The sequence below is a fragment of the Choloepus didactylus genome, chromosome 10 (genome assembly GCF_015220235.1).
Source record: "Choloepus didactylus isolate mChoDid1 chromosome 10, mChoDid1.pri, whole genome shotgun sequence".
Lineage (NCBI taxonomy): Eukaryota > Metazoa > Chordata > Mammalia > Pilosa > Megalonychidae > Choloepus > Choloepus didactylus.
The window spans coordinates 123,518,727-123,531,184 of NC_051316.1; positions in this window are offsets into that span (position 1 = coordinate 123,518,727).

Here is a 12,458-nt window from a genome sequence, read left to right on the forward strand (position 1 = left end):
TTTGATCCATTCTGCGAATCTATATCTTTTAATTGGGGAGTTTAATCCATTTACATTCAACGTTAAAACCGTGAAGGCATTTCTTGAATCGGCCATCTTATCCTTTGGTTTATGTTTGCCATATTTTTCCCTCTCTCTATTAATATCCTTTATTGTACCCATACCGAATCTCTTTAGTACTGAACCTTTCTCCAAGTCTCTCTGTCCTGTCTTTGTTTCTCTGTCTGTAGGGCTCCCTTTAGTATCTCCAGTAGGGCAGGTCTCTTGTTAGCAAATTCTCTCAGCATTTGTTTGTCTGTGAAAAATTTAAGCTCTCCCTCAAATTTGAAGGAGAGCTTTGCTGGATAAAGTATTCTTGGCTGGAAATTTTTCTGACTCAGAATTTTAAATATATTGTGCCACTGCCTTCTGGCCTCCATGGTGGCTGCTGAGTAGTCACTACTTAGTCTTATGCTGTTTCCTTTGTAGGTGGTGAATTGCTTTTCTCTTGCTGCTTTCAGAACTTGCTCCTTCTCTTCTGTGTTTGACAGTGTGATCAGTATATGTCTCGGAGTGGGTTTATTTGGATTTATTCTATTTGGAGTTCGCTGAGCATTTATGATTTGTGTATTTATGTTGTTTAGAAGATTTGGGAAGTTTTCCCCAACAATTTCTTTGAATACTCTTACTAGACATTTACCCTTTTCTTTCCCTTCTGGGACACCAATGAGTCTTATATTTGGACGTTTCATATTATCTATCATATCCCTGAGGTCCATTTCGATTTTTTCAATTTTTTTCCCTATTCTTTCTTTTATGCTTTCATTTTCCATTCTGTCATCTTCCAGGTCACTGATTCGTTGTTCAACTTCCTCTAGTCTTGTACTATGAGTGTCCAGAATCTTTTTAATTTGGTCAACAGTTTCTTTAATTTCCGTAAGATCATCCATTTTTTTATTTAGTCTTGCAATGTCTTCTTTATGCTCTTCTAGAGTCTTCTTGATTTCCTTCATATCCCGTACTATGGTCTCATTGTTCATCTTTAGTTCTTTGAGTAGCTGCTCTAGGTGCTGTGTCTCTTCTGGTATTTTGATTTGGGTGCTTGGGCTTGGGTTATCCATATCGTCTGGTTTTTTCATAAGCTTTATAATTTTCTGTTGTTTTTGGCCTCGTGGCATTTGCTGAACTTGATAGGGTTCTTTTAGGGTTTGTAGACCAAATGAAGTCCTTATCTCTAATTTATCAGATCTACAGCTTCGTGGAGTACACTTTCTCTAACTAACCAGCAGGTGGCATCCACGAGCCACCTGTTCTCCACAAGCCAGTTCTCCCCTGCTTAGCCTTTTTTTTGGTGAGTGGGGGAGTGAGTCTTGTGGGGCCCAATTGGTGTACCAAGCTTGCGTGTGTAGTTGGTGTTGCCTGCCCTGTATGTGGGGCGTGTTTCTGGGCAGTCGGGGAGGGGGGGTGGCCCTAACAATCAATTCTCCCTGATGATCCTAGAGTTTTAAAGGTGCTGCAATAGTCTAATCCTTCAGTTCAGTCCTGCCACAGTTTGTCTCTGCCACTGACCCACAAGTCTTTGGTATTGGCGTATGGCTCCTGAGACTTGCAAGTGGGCCCCTCTTCCAGGCCGTGCACCCCGGGTCCTCTGTTGAGGGATGACTGTGCTATGTCACAGGTGAGTGCTGTCCCCCCAGGGCAGTTCTGGGCTGCTGGGCTGTGTAGGGAGGCTCCCAGTCTGCTGAAATGATGGCTGAATGGGGCTTTGTTAATTCACACTGCTCCACCTTCCCAGCTCTGGGACAATCAACTGAGGTTGCAGGGAAGGCTAATGTCCACGCCCAGTTTTGTGGTGTGTGCCTGTTATTTGAAGCACTTCCGTCACACTGGGTTATCTGGGGCAGCTCTGGGCTGTGGGGCTGGCGATGGGCAGGAGTGTTTCTTGTCCACCAGGATGGTGGCTGTGAGCGGACACCCCCCTTTTCTTGGGAAGTTGTGGTGTTTAGTGAATTTTCTCAGCCACTGGATTATTGCCTTTTGTCTCAGAGCTCTCTTAGTTCTGCTCTTGACTTGATGTGCCCAAATTGAAAGTCTTTGAAGCTTTCTGTATCGGGCTTTTTAGAGTAATTGTTTTAGAAAAAGAAAAAAGGATTAAAAACAAAACAAAACAAAACAAAACAAAACAAAACAAAAAAACGGGTCCTCCTCAGAGATCTAATGGGTTATTGAAATGCTAAGAGACAAAGCAACCAGGGCCATTAAGGAAAGGTGCACAGGGCAGAGAGATCAGCTTTTCTTCAGGATTTGCATATGCGCCTCAGGGCCCTTCCCCTTTCTATGTTCACCAGAACTCCAAAAATCCTCCACTTTTATTTTGGAGTTTTTCGTGTTGTTTTTTTTTCTATACCTGTCTCCTCTCTGTTGGGCTGGCTGCTCTCAGATTCTCTGGTGTCTGGTCTCAGTCTATCTATGGTTGGAGTTTGAATCAGTAGAATGAGTTTCCGATAAGGGCTGCCACTGCAGTTCTCCCTTCTCCTTCCCGGAGCTGACAGCCCCTCCTCCCATGGGACTGAGACTGGCAGGGAGGGGCGCGGGTCCCCTGGCCGCAAAAACTTACAGATTTCGCTGATCTCAGCAGTTCGACATTTTCATGAGTGTTGTATGAAGTATGCCCGAAGTCAGATTGCTCTGTGGTGTCCAGTCCACGCAGTTCCTGGCTTTTTCAGGATTCCCATATACTCTTGCATTAGTGTGCAATTTGTTACAATTGATGAAAGAATATTGGTATAATTGTACTATTAATTGTAATCCATGGTTTACACTAGAGTTCACTGTGTAAACTAGAATAATGTGGCTTTGAGTACACTTGAAATGTGTTTAGTGCAACTGAGACCTAAATTTTAAATTTTATTTATTTTTAATTAATCCAATTTGAAATAGCTGCATGAGGCTAGTGGCTACTTCACTGGAAAGAGCAGAAAAGGGACAGACATGTAAAGAAGCAGATACATTCTGTAATGAGATGGTTGGTTAGATGGATAAATAGATTGGGGTTAGTGGTAAAGGGTTTGGTTGGATCTGATTATGAAGGGTGTTAAGCATAAGCAAAGTCAAAGCCAAGACTGATAGATTCAGCTGGTAAAGAAATAACATACCTTTTTTAGATTCAGGGAGCTTATTATTAACACAGATAGTGAAGGCAAGAAACGCCAAAGATGCCAGCTCACTGGGTCCTTGTCCCACACACCAAAAGGACGACACCAAGACAAAACAGGCCAGATGACTGCAGCATGAGTTGCGAGACACCCTTTCTCTGAGGAGCCAAGTCTAGACTGCAGCTAAACAGTCACATGGCCTGCAGCTCTGCCCTCAGGGGCCCGCCATGGCAAGTCCCATGCCTCTCTGGAGCCAGAATGCAGATGAGAAAGTCATCTTCTGATTACCTAAATTGCCGTGTTCCTGGATGGATCACAGGACTTTCCACCCAGATTTAGGTCATTTGATTGTTCCAGCTTTACCTGTGTGGTCTAAGAAGACTGACGTAGTATCGAGCAGCACAGTGGAGCATTTCCATATAAAGGGCCTTGGACGCCAAGCCAAAGGGTTTAGATGCCAATATTGCATGAACTTAGGAGCCACTGGGAAGTTATAAGCAGGAGAATATTTGATTTGATTTTTTTTTTTTTAGTTTTGTACAGATCAGTCTAACAAAAGTGTAGAAGTTAGACTGGGGAGCAAAAAGACCGCAAAGAGGAAGATATATTTGGGAAAAAGGATGAGAGTTTGTAGGACTAGAGAAGAGAGTGCAGTCAGCAATCTCTTATTGAGCACATGGAATATGGAGGGCTCCAGTGCAGTGGAAGTGACAAAGACAAATCAGACAGGATCCTTCCCTCAAGCACCTTATAGATTAACAGGTGAGAAGAAATACAGTAGAGATGACTCCAATATCAGGTTCGAGATATCAAGTCCTCTCAGAGCATGCGGTGGAGAGCCAGAGGAGGGTCAGCCCCCTTCTGGTGGGGTCCTGGCACAGAGTAGGGGCTTTATTGATATAATGACAGTACAGTGTTGAACAGAATACTCTTTCAGCTCCTTACAACTTAGCAGTGTGAAATTCTATGAGGAACTGGATCTAAGAAGCAACAAACTGCATCAACTAACAAAGGTTATTAATCCCTATCACAACATGAGGATTAGTTGGGATCCAATTGAGAACAAGACATTGAAATGGAATACAGGAAAAGCAAGATACAGTGTGCAGATGATGCCTGGTGAGAGGTCACAAAGAGAAGGGTTGGGTGCTTTGGATGTTGGGTGCAGAGTCAGCTTGCCACATTCTGGTGAAATACTAATTGATGAGTCCTTATCTTCTACTCCTGAACACCACGTTTTGGTATTTTCATTTTACCTTTCAGCCCTTCTTCCATCCAAGGGAGGCCAACTGGCGCCCATTGATTGCCTCAGGCTCAACGGAAAGAGTTAAAACAAAAAACAGAAAACTTTTCCTGTAGAGTTACAAGACATCTAACCCTTTAGAAGACCCTAATGGGGCTCATGTACATTCCAGAAGTCACAAATGGATGTGCTTTGTTTGAGCCATACCTTTAGACTGGGCAGGTAGTCTTTAATTCACTACAGGCCCATTTTTCATTCATGTGACCTTTATTTACAAATTTATATTACCTTCCTGGCCCTTAAATATATATGGATTTGGAACCCCTGCCATCTGTTGCAAAATAGGTTTAGAGGAATGCATAATAATATATGAGCAGAGCTTGTTAACACTCACTCTCCCTGCATCATAGAAGTTACAGGGAATTTACTTGGACTTTAAGAAAAGCAGGGAGCTCTGAATTCTGTGATTGCATCTCTGCCACCTGGAGAAATGAGGGCTTGAAACAGAAATGACTTTGGATTCCAGAAATATAGGAAAAATTACATTTTATGCACATGTGGGTTTGCAAACTAAAATTTAATATTGCTATATACTACTATTCTACTATCTGTCCTGCCAAACTATGCACCAGGGTGTACACTGGCTGAAAATTCCAGAGTAAGAAAAAAGAAAAGATGAAGTTCAAGACAAGAAAGTAAGTAGGAAAGAAAAAGGAGAAGGGTCTGAGAGAAGAATGGGCTTTTATAGACCTATTGCCATATGTGGAAAATAAAGTAAGGTTTACATATAGGGCCGGATGAAATGGGTTAAAATTCTTGCTACATTTATTTCACAGGTGAATTTGGATAGGACATTTAGCTTGTTGAGTTCAATTTCTTAACTTATAGGAATAGTACTAATTTTTTTATTCCTACAGGGAGGTTGCAAGGGTCCAGTTGAATAAAGACCACAAACGGGCCTTGAAAAGTAAAAGGCCTTTACTATGGAAATCGTTGTTATCCAGTGGCTAATTATCAATAAGTGTTCAGTAATTGCTTGCCACTAGAGAGGAAAAGGGAATCAAGGGGAGAATGGAATTCCAACAGCCATTTAAAATAAACTGCCCTTTTACTTGTCAAATGGTTGTGTGTAATAATTGAATCTTTTTAATTTTCCTGGAGCCAGTGCTGCATTTTTTGTTTGTTGAAGACTATGCATGATGGAATAGGGCAACCTGTATTAGCAGTTGTTCAGGTTTGCTAATGCTGCCATTAAGCAAAATAACAGAAATGTATTGGCTTTTATAAAGGGGATTTATTTGGTTACACAGTTATAGTCTTAAGGCCATAAAGTATCCAAGGTAAGGGGGCACCTTCAATGGAGGATGGCCAATGGCATCTGGAAAGCCTCTGTTAGCTGGGAAGGCACGTGGCTGGAGTCTACTCCGGAGTTCTGGTTTCAAAATGGCTTTCTCCCAGGACGTTCCTCTCTAGGCTTCAGCTTCTCTCCAAAATATCACTCTCAGTTGCTCTTGGGGCATTTGTCCTCTCTCAGCTTCTCCAGAGCAAAAGTCTGCTTTCAAAGGCTATCTCCAAAATGTCTCTGTAAGCTTCAGCTCCTTTCTCAGCTCCTGTGCATTCTTCAGTGTCCCTCTTGGCTGTAGCTAGCGTGAGCTACTTCTGTCTGTGCTTTCACAGAGCTCCAGTGAATCAATCAAGGCTCATGCTGAATGGGCAGGGCCGCATCTCCATGGAAATTATCCAGTCAGAGTTATCACTTACAGTTGAGTGGGTCACATCTCCATGGACACAACCTAATCCAAAGGTTCCAACTTAATCAACACTAATATGTCTGTCCCTACAAGAATATATTAAAGAACATGGCTTTTTCTGGGGGACATAATATATACAAGCCGGCACAGCAGTTCATGTAAATCCCATTGTTAAGTAGCTTCATTTTTTAAAATATTCAGTTTAATTGAGATATATTCACATACCCTGCAGTCATCCTCAATGTACAATAAATTGTTCACAGTACCATCATGTTGTTGTGCATTCATCACCAAAATCAATTTTTTAACATTTTCATTACTCCAAAGAATAAAAATAAAAACAAGAATAAAAATACAAGTAAAGAAGAACATCCACAATATCCCATCCCCCATCCCCTTAATATTAATTTTCTTCCCATTTTCTACTCACCTGTCCATACCCTGAATAAAGGAAGTGTGAGCCACAAAGTTTTCATAATCATAAGTCACCTCATGTAAGCTGCATAGTTATACAACTGTCTTCAAAAATCAAGGATACTGGGTTGCAGTTCAACAGTTTCAGGTTTTTCCTTCGATCTATTCCAATACACTAAAAACTGAAAAAGGGTGTCTATATAATGCATAAGAATAACCACCAGAATGACCTCTTGACTCCATTTGAAATCTCTCAGCTGCTGAAACTTTAAATTTTTTTCATTTCTCTTTCCCCTTTTGGTCAAAAAGACTTTCTCAGTCCCACAATGCTGGGCCCAGATTCATCCCCGAGAGTCATGTCCCATGTTGCCAGGGAGATTTACACCTCTGGGAGTCATGTCCCATGTAGGGGGAGGGCAGTGAGTTCACCTGCAATGTTGGCTTAGAGAGAGAGGCCACATTTAAGCAACAAAACAGGTTCTCTGGAGGTGACTCTTAGGCACAATTATAAGTAGGCTTAGCCTCCCCTTTGCAGTTACAAGCATCATAAGGAAGATCGAGGGCTCGGCCTTCCAAATTGGTAGTCCCCAATGCTTTTGAGAATATGAGTAATTCCCCTGGTAGGGAAATTTAATATTTTCCCATTTCCCCCCAGTGCCTCAGGAGGGCTTTGCAAATACATTTTTATTCTCTGCCCAGATTACTTTGGGGTATATCAGGGTTTCACACTAACTTGTACAAACCTACCAGATCTCACTTCCTATTTAAAGTTCCATGTAATTATGGTGTTTGGGTAAACTGACTGTATAAATTAAATTATCTCATGTGCTACAGAATATATAGATTTTGCACCAAATAAACATATCTTTCTTTGTTCTCACACAATTTGTAGTTTTAAAACACAGTCAGAATACTGGAGGAGGGACTAGGGCAAGATGGCGGCATAGAGAGGAGTGGAAGCTAAGTAGTCCCCCTGGAACAACTACAAAAAACCAGAAACAGCTAGTAAATAATCCAGAATAACTGCGGGGGGACAAACGAGACCATCCACTCATCATACACCAACCTGAATTGGGAGGAATGCCTGAGAACACAGCATAAAATCTGTAAGTAAAACCTGCGGAACCAGGTCGGGAGACCCCCTCCCCCATAGCCCAAGCTGCAAAGCCTCGTGGTGCCACAGAGAAGCTCTCTCCCAGCAAGCGAATATAGCTCAGCTGAGCTCCAACTGGGGTTTTAAGTAGCGAATGTGAACTGCTCACTACAGGTACGCAGCCCCAAAAAACAGACAGAAGCTTTGGGTGACGACTGACCTGGGAGAGCCGGAGGGTTGCCTTGGACTGGGTCTGAAGGGGACTATCTGTTTCTTTTTTGGCTCAGTGGAGAAAGCCCCAGTCATTTTCAGTTTCCAGGGTTGTGACTCTGGGAAGGGTGGAGACACCACAAGCAGAGAGCGAGACCATTGAAATGCTAATGACCTCCACCTGAGGGGTCTGTCTTCTCTAGGAGGAAAGGGGTGGGGCCCTTTCCATTCAGAACCAGACCCCAGAGCCTGGGGGAACACGGCCATACCTCCTCATACCAGTCAAGAATTATAGGCTAACAGGTGTCACCTGCTGGGCAGAAAAGCACAGTGACCCGAGGCATCACAGGGTGGAGCAATTTTCTAAGACACACCCGCAGGGAAACCAGATACTGAATATTTCTTCCCTCTGGGAACTGAGCCTGTTCTGGTCTGGGAAAACCTGATTTGGATAACCAAGGAAACCATGCCTAGACAACAGAAAATTAAAACCTACACTAAGAAAAACAAAGTTATGGCCCAGTCAAAGGAACAAATGTACACTTCAACTGAGATACAGGAATTTAAACAACTAATGCTAAATCAATTCAAAAAGTTTAGAGAAGATATTGCAAAAGAGATAGAGGCTGTAAAGGAAGCACTGGACATGTATACGGCAGAAATCAAAAGTTCAAAAACCTACTAGTAGAATCTATGGAAATGAAAGGCACAACACAAGAGATGAAAGACACAATGGAAACATACAACAGCAGATCTCAAGAGGCAGAAGAAAACACTCAGGAACTGGAGAACAAAATACCTGAAAGCCTACACGCAAAGGAGCAGATGGAGAAAAGAATGAAAAAATATGAGCAACGTCTCCGGGAAATCAAGGATGAAACAAAGTACAATAATGTACATATCATTGGTGTCCCAGAAGGAGAAGAGAAGAGAAAGGGGGCAGAAGCAATAATAGAGGAAATAATTAATGAAAATTTCCCATCTCTTATGAAAGACATAAAATTACAGATCCAAGAAGCGCAGCGTACTCCAAACAGAAGAGATCTGAATAGGCCTACGCCAAGACACTTAATAATCAGATTATCAAATGTCAAAGACAAAGAGAGAATCCTGAAAGCAGCAAGAGAAAAGCAATCCATTACATACAAAGGAAGCTTAATAAGACTATGTGCGGATCTCTCAGCAGAAACCATGGAGGCAAGAAGGAAGTGGTGTGATGTATTTAAGATACTGAAAGAGAAAAACCACCAACCAAGAATCCTGTATCCAGCAAAGCTGTCCTTCAAATATGAGGGAGAGCTCAAAATATTTTCTGACAAACAGACAATGAGAGACTTTGTGAACAAGACACCTGCCCTACAGGAAATACTAAAGGAAGCACTACAGGGTGATAGAAGACAGGAGTGTGTGGTTTGGAACACAATTTTGGGAGATGGTAGCACAACAATGTAAGTACACTGAACAAAGGTAACTATGAATACGGTTGAGAGAGGAAGATGGGGAGCATGTGAGACACCACAAGAAAGGAGGAAAGATAACAACTGGGACTGTGTAACTTGGTGAAATCTAGAGTATTCAACAATTGTGATAAAATGTAAAAATATGTTCTTTTACGAGGGAGAACAAGCAAATGTCAACCTTGCAAGGTGTTAAAAATGGGGAGGCATTGGGGGAGGGATGCAATCAGCATAAACTAGAGACTATAACTAATAGAATCATTGTATTATGCTTCCTTTAATGTAACAAAGGTGATATACCAAGGTGAATGCAGATAAGACGGGGGGATAGGGGAGGCATGTTAGACACTTGACATTGGTGGTATTGTCTGATTCTTTATTCTACTTTGATTTAAGGTTATTTTTCCTTTTGCTGCTTCCTAGCTGTCATTTTTTTGTTTCCTCTTTCTTTTGCCTCTCTACCTTCTTTGACTCTCCCTCCTGCCGTGTGGAAGAAATGTAGATGCTCTTGCTTAGTATGAGCAGAATGTTCAATTAGGATGAACTTAAATGTTTGGAAATGAACGGGGGTGTTGGTAGCAAGATGTGAGAATAACTAACAGCACCGAATGGTGTGTGAATGAGGTGGAAAGGGGAAGCTCAGAGTCATATATGTCACCAGAAGGAAAGTTGGAGGTCAAAAGATGGAAATGTATAAAACTGAATCCTTTGGTGGGCAATGTCCGTGATCAACTGTACAAATACTAGAAATTGCTTCATGAACCAGAGCAAATGTATGACAATACAATTAGAAGTTAATAATAGAGGGGCATATAGGGAAGAACTATATACCTATTACAAACTATATACTACAGTTAGTAGTATTTCAACATTTTTTCATAACAGTAACAAATGTACTATATCAATACTAGGAGTCAACAATTGAGGGGGTTTGGTTAGGGATAGGGGAGGTTTAGAGTTTCCTTTTTTTCTTTTTTCATCTTTCACTTTATTTCTTGTCTGGAGTAATGAAAAGTTTCTAAAAATTGAACAAAAATTAAGTGTGATGGATGCACAGCTGTATGAGGGTACCCAGGGGCAAGTGATTGTACACTTTGGATCTTTGGATAATTGTATGGTATCTGAACAATCTCAATAAAAATGAAAAAAAAAAAAAAAAAACACAGTCAATATTGTCCTTTACCTTTATCTGACTTGCCTTAGTCCTAACCAGATCCACTTGGTATCAATTAGAGATATGAACGGTATCTCTAATTGAATTCTGAAGTCTTTTTCAGCTTTTCAAACAGTTGCTGTATGGGACAATACCGACATTCATAGCTGCCAAACTCTAGTTCTGAGTCTCAGGTGTCACACAGCTACTTGAAGTTCTAGGGACAGACCAGGGTACAGGCAAAGAGCTCAGCATCTCAGAATTTAGAGATAACCATTACAACTCAAGAATAGATGTGACTGCTCTAAGAGCTTACAATCTAGGGACCTTTACAATAAGCCTTCCCCTGATAACCTGTGCTCTAAGATTCAATTCTCAGAGTTTGCACATTATAGTTAGTCTGTATTAGTGAAGCCTTATGTTTGTCTTTTCATTTCTGGCTTATTTCACTCAAAATGTTGCCCTCAAGATCCATTCATTTAGTTGCATGCCTCACAACTTCATTCCTTCTTGCAGTTGCTCAATATTCTATTATAGTCATACACCACAGTTCACCATTCTGTTCATCAGTTGACGTACCCATAGGCCACCTCCATCCGTTGCAGATCCTGAATACTGCTACGGTAAACACCAGTGTGCAGATGTCCAATCATATCTCTGCTCTCAGTTCTTTCAAGTATACACACAATAATGAGGTGCAGGATCTTACGGGCACCCCTTACTTAGCTTCTTGTGGAACCACCACACTGCCCTCCAGATGGGCTATACTATTCTACTTCCCCACCAACAGTGAATAGGAACATCCCTCTCTCCACATTTTCTCCAGCACTTGTATCCCTCTGTTTATTTTTCCCCTGCAATTTTATAGAGATGTATTCACATGCCATGCAATTATCCATGGTGTACAACTGTTCACAGTATCATCATATAGTTGTGCATTTATCACCACAATCAGCCCTTGAACACATTCATTACTCCAAAAAAATTAAAATAAGAATAATAAAAACAGACAAAATAAAAATAAAAATTAAATTAAATTAAATTAAAAGGTCAAACAAAAACACCACCACCAAGAATCCCATACCCCTCCCTTATGTGCCCCTTTTATAGACATTTAGCTTTGGCATGTTACCTTTGTTACACTTAACGGAAGAATATTACAATGTTACTGTTAACTATAGACTCTAGTTTGTATTTATTATATGTTCTCCCCAATACCATCCTGTTCTCAATACCTTGCAAAGTTGACAGTCATTTGTTCTCCCACATGTAAAATCATTTCTATATTTGTATATTTAGCCACCATCATTGACCACTCTAGATTTCACTGTTATACAGTCCAAGTCTTTATCTTCTATCTTTCCTTCCAGTGTCAGACATGTCCCTAGATTTCCTTTTTCAACTTTACTCACAGTCATCTTTGTTCAGTGTACTTACAATATTGTGCAACCATCACATAGTATTGTGCTATCCATTTCTGTATCTATACAATCAATCCTGTTGAACATTCCCTACTCCTTCAGTTATCAATTGCCTGATTTTTGCCCTTTTTATCTCCTGATAACCTGTGTTCTTAACTTTAACTCTCCAAGTTTGCTCATTAATGTTAGCTCATATTAGTGAGACCATCCAGTATTTGTCCTTTTGTTTTTGGCTAATTTCACTCAGCATAACATCCTGAAGTTTCATCCACATTGATATATGCTCTGTGACATTATTCTGTCTTACAGCTGCATAATATCCATCATAAGTATATACCACAGTTTGTTTATCCACTCATCCACTGATGGGCATTTGGGCTAGCTGTTTCCATCTTTTGCAATCATGAATAATGCCGCTATAAACTTCGGTTTACAAATGTCTGTTCATGTCTTAACTTTCAGTTCCTTTGAGTATATACCTAGCAATGGAATAGCTGGGTCATATGACAATTCTATACTTAGCTTCCTGAGGACCTGCCATACTGCCTTCGAGAGCGGCTGCATCATTCTACATTCCCACCA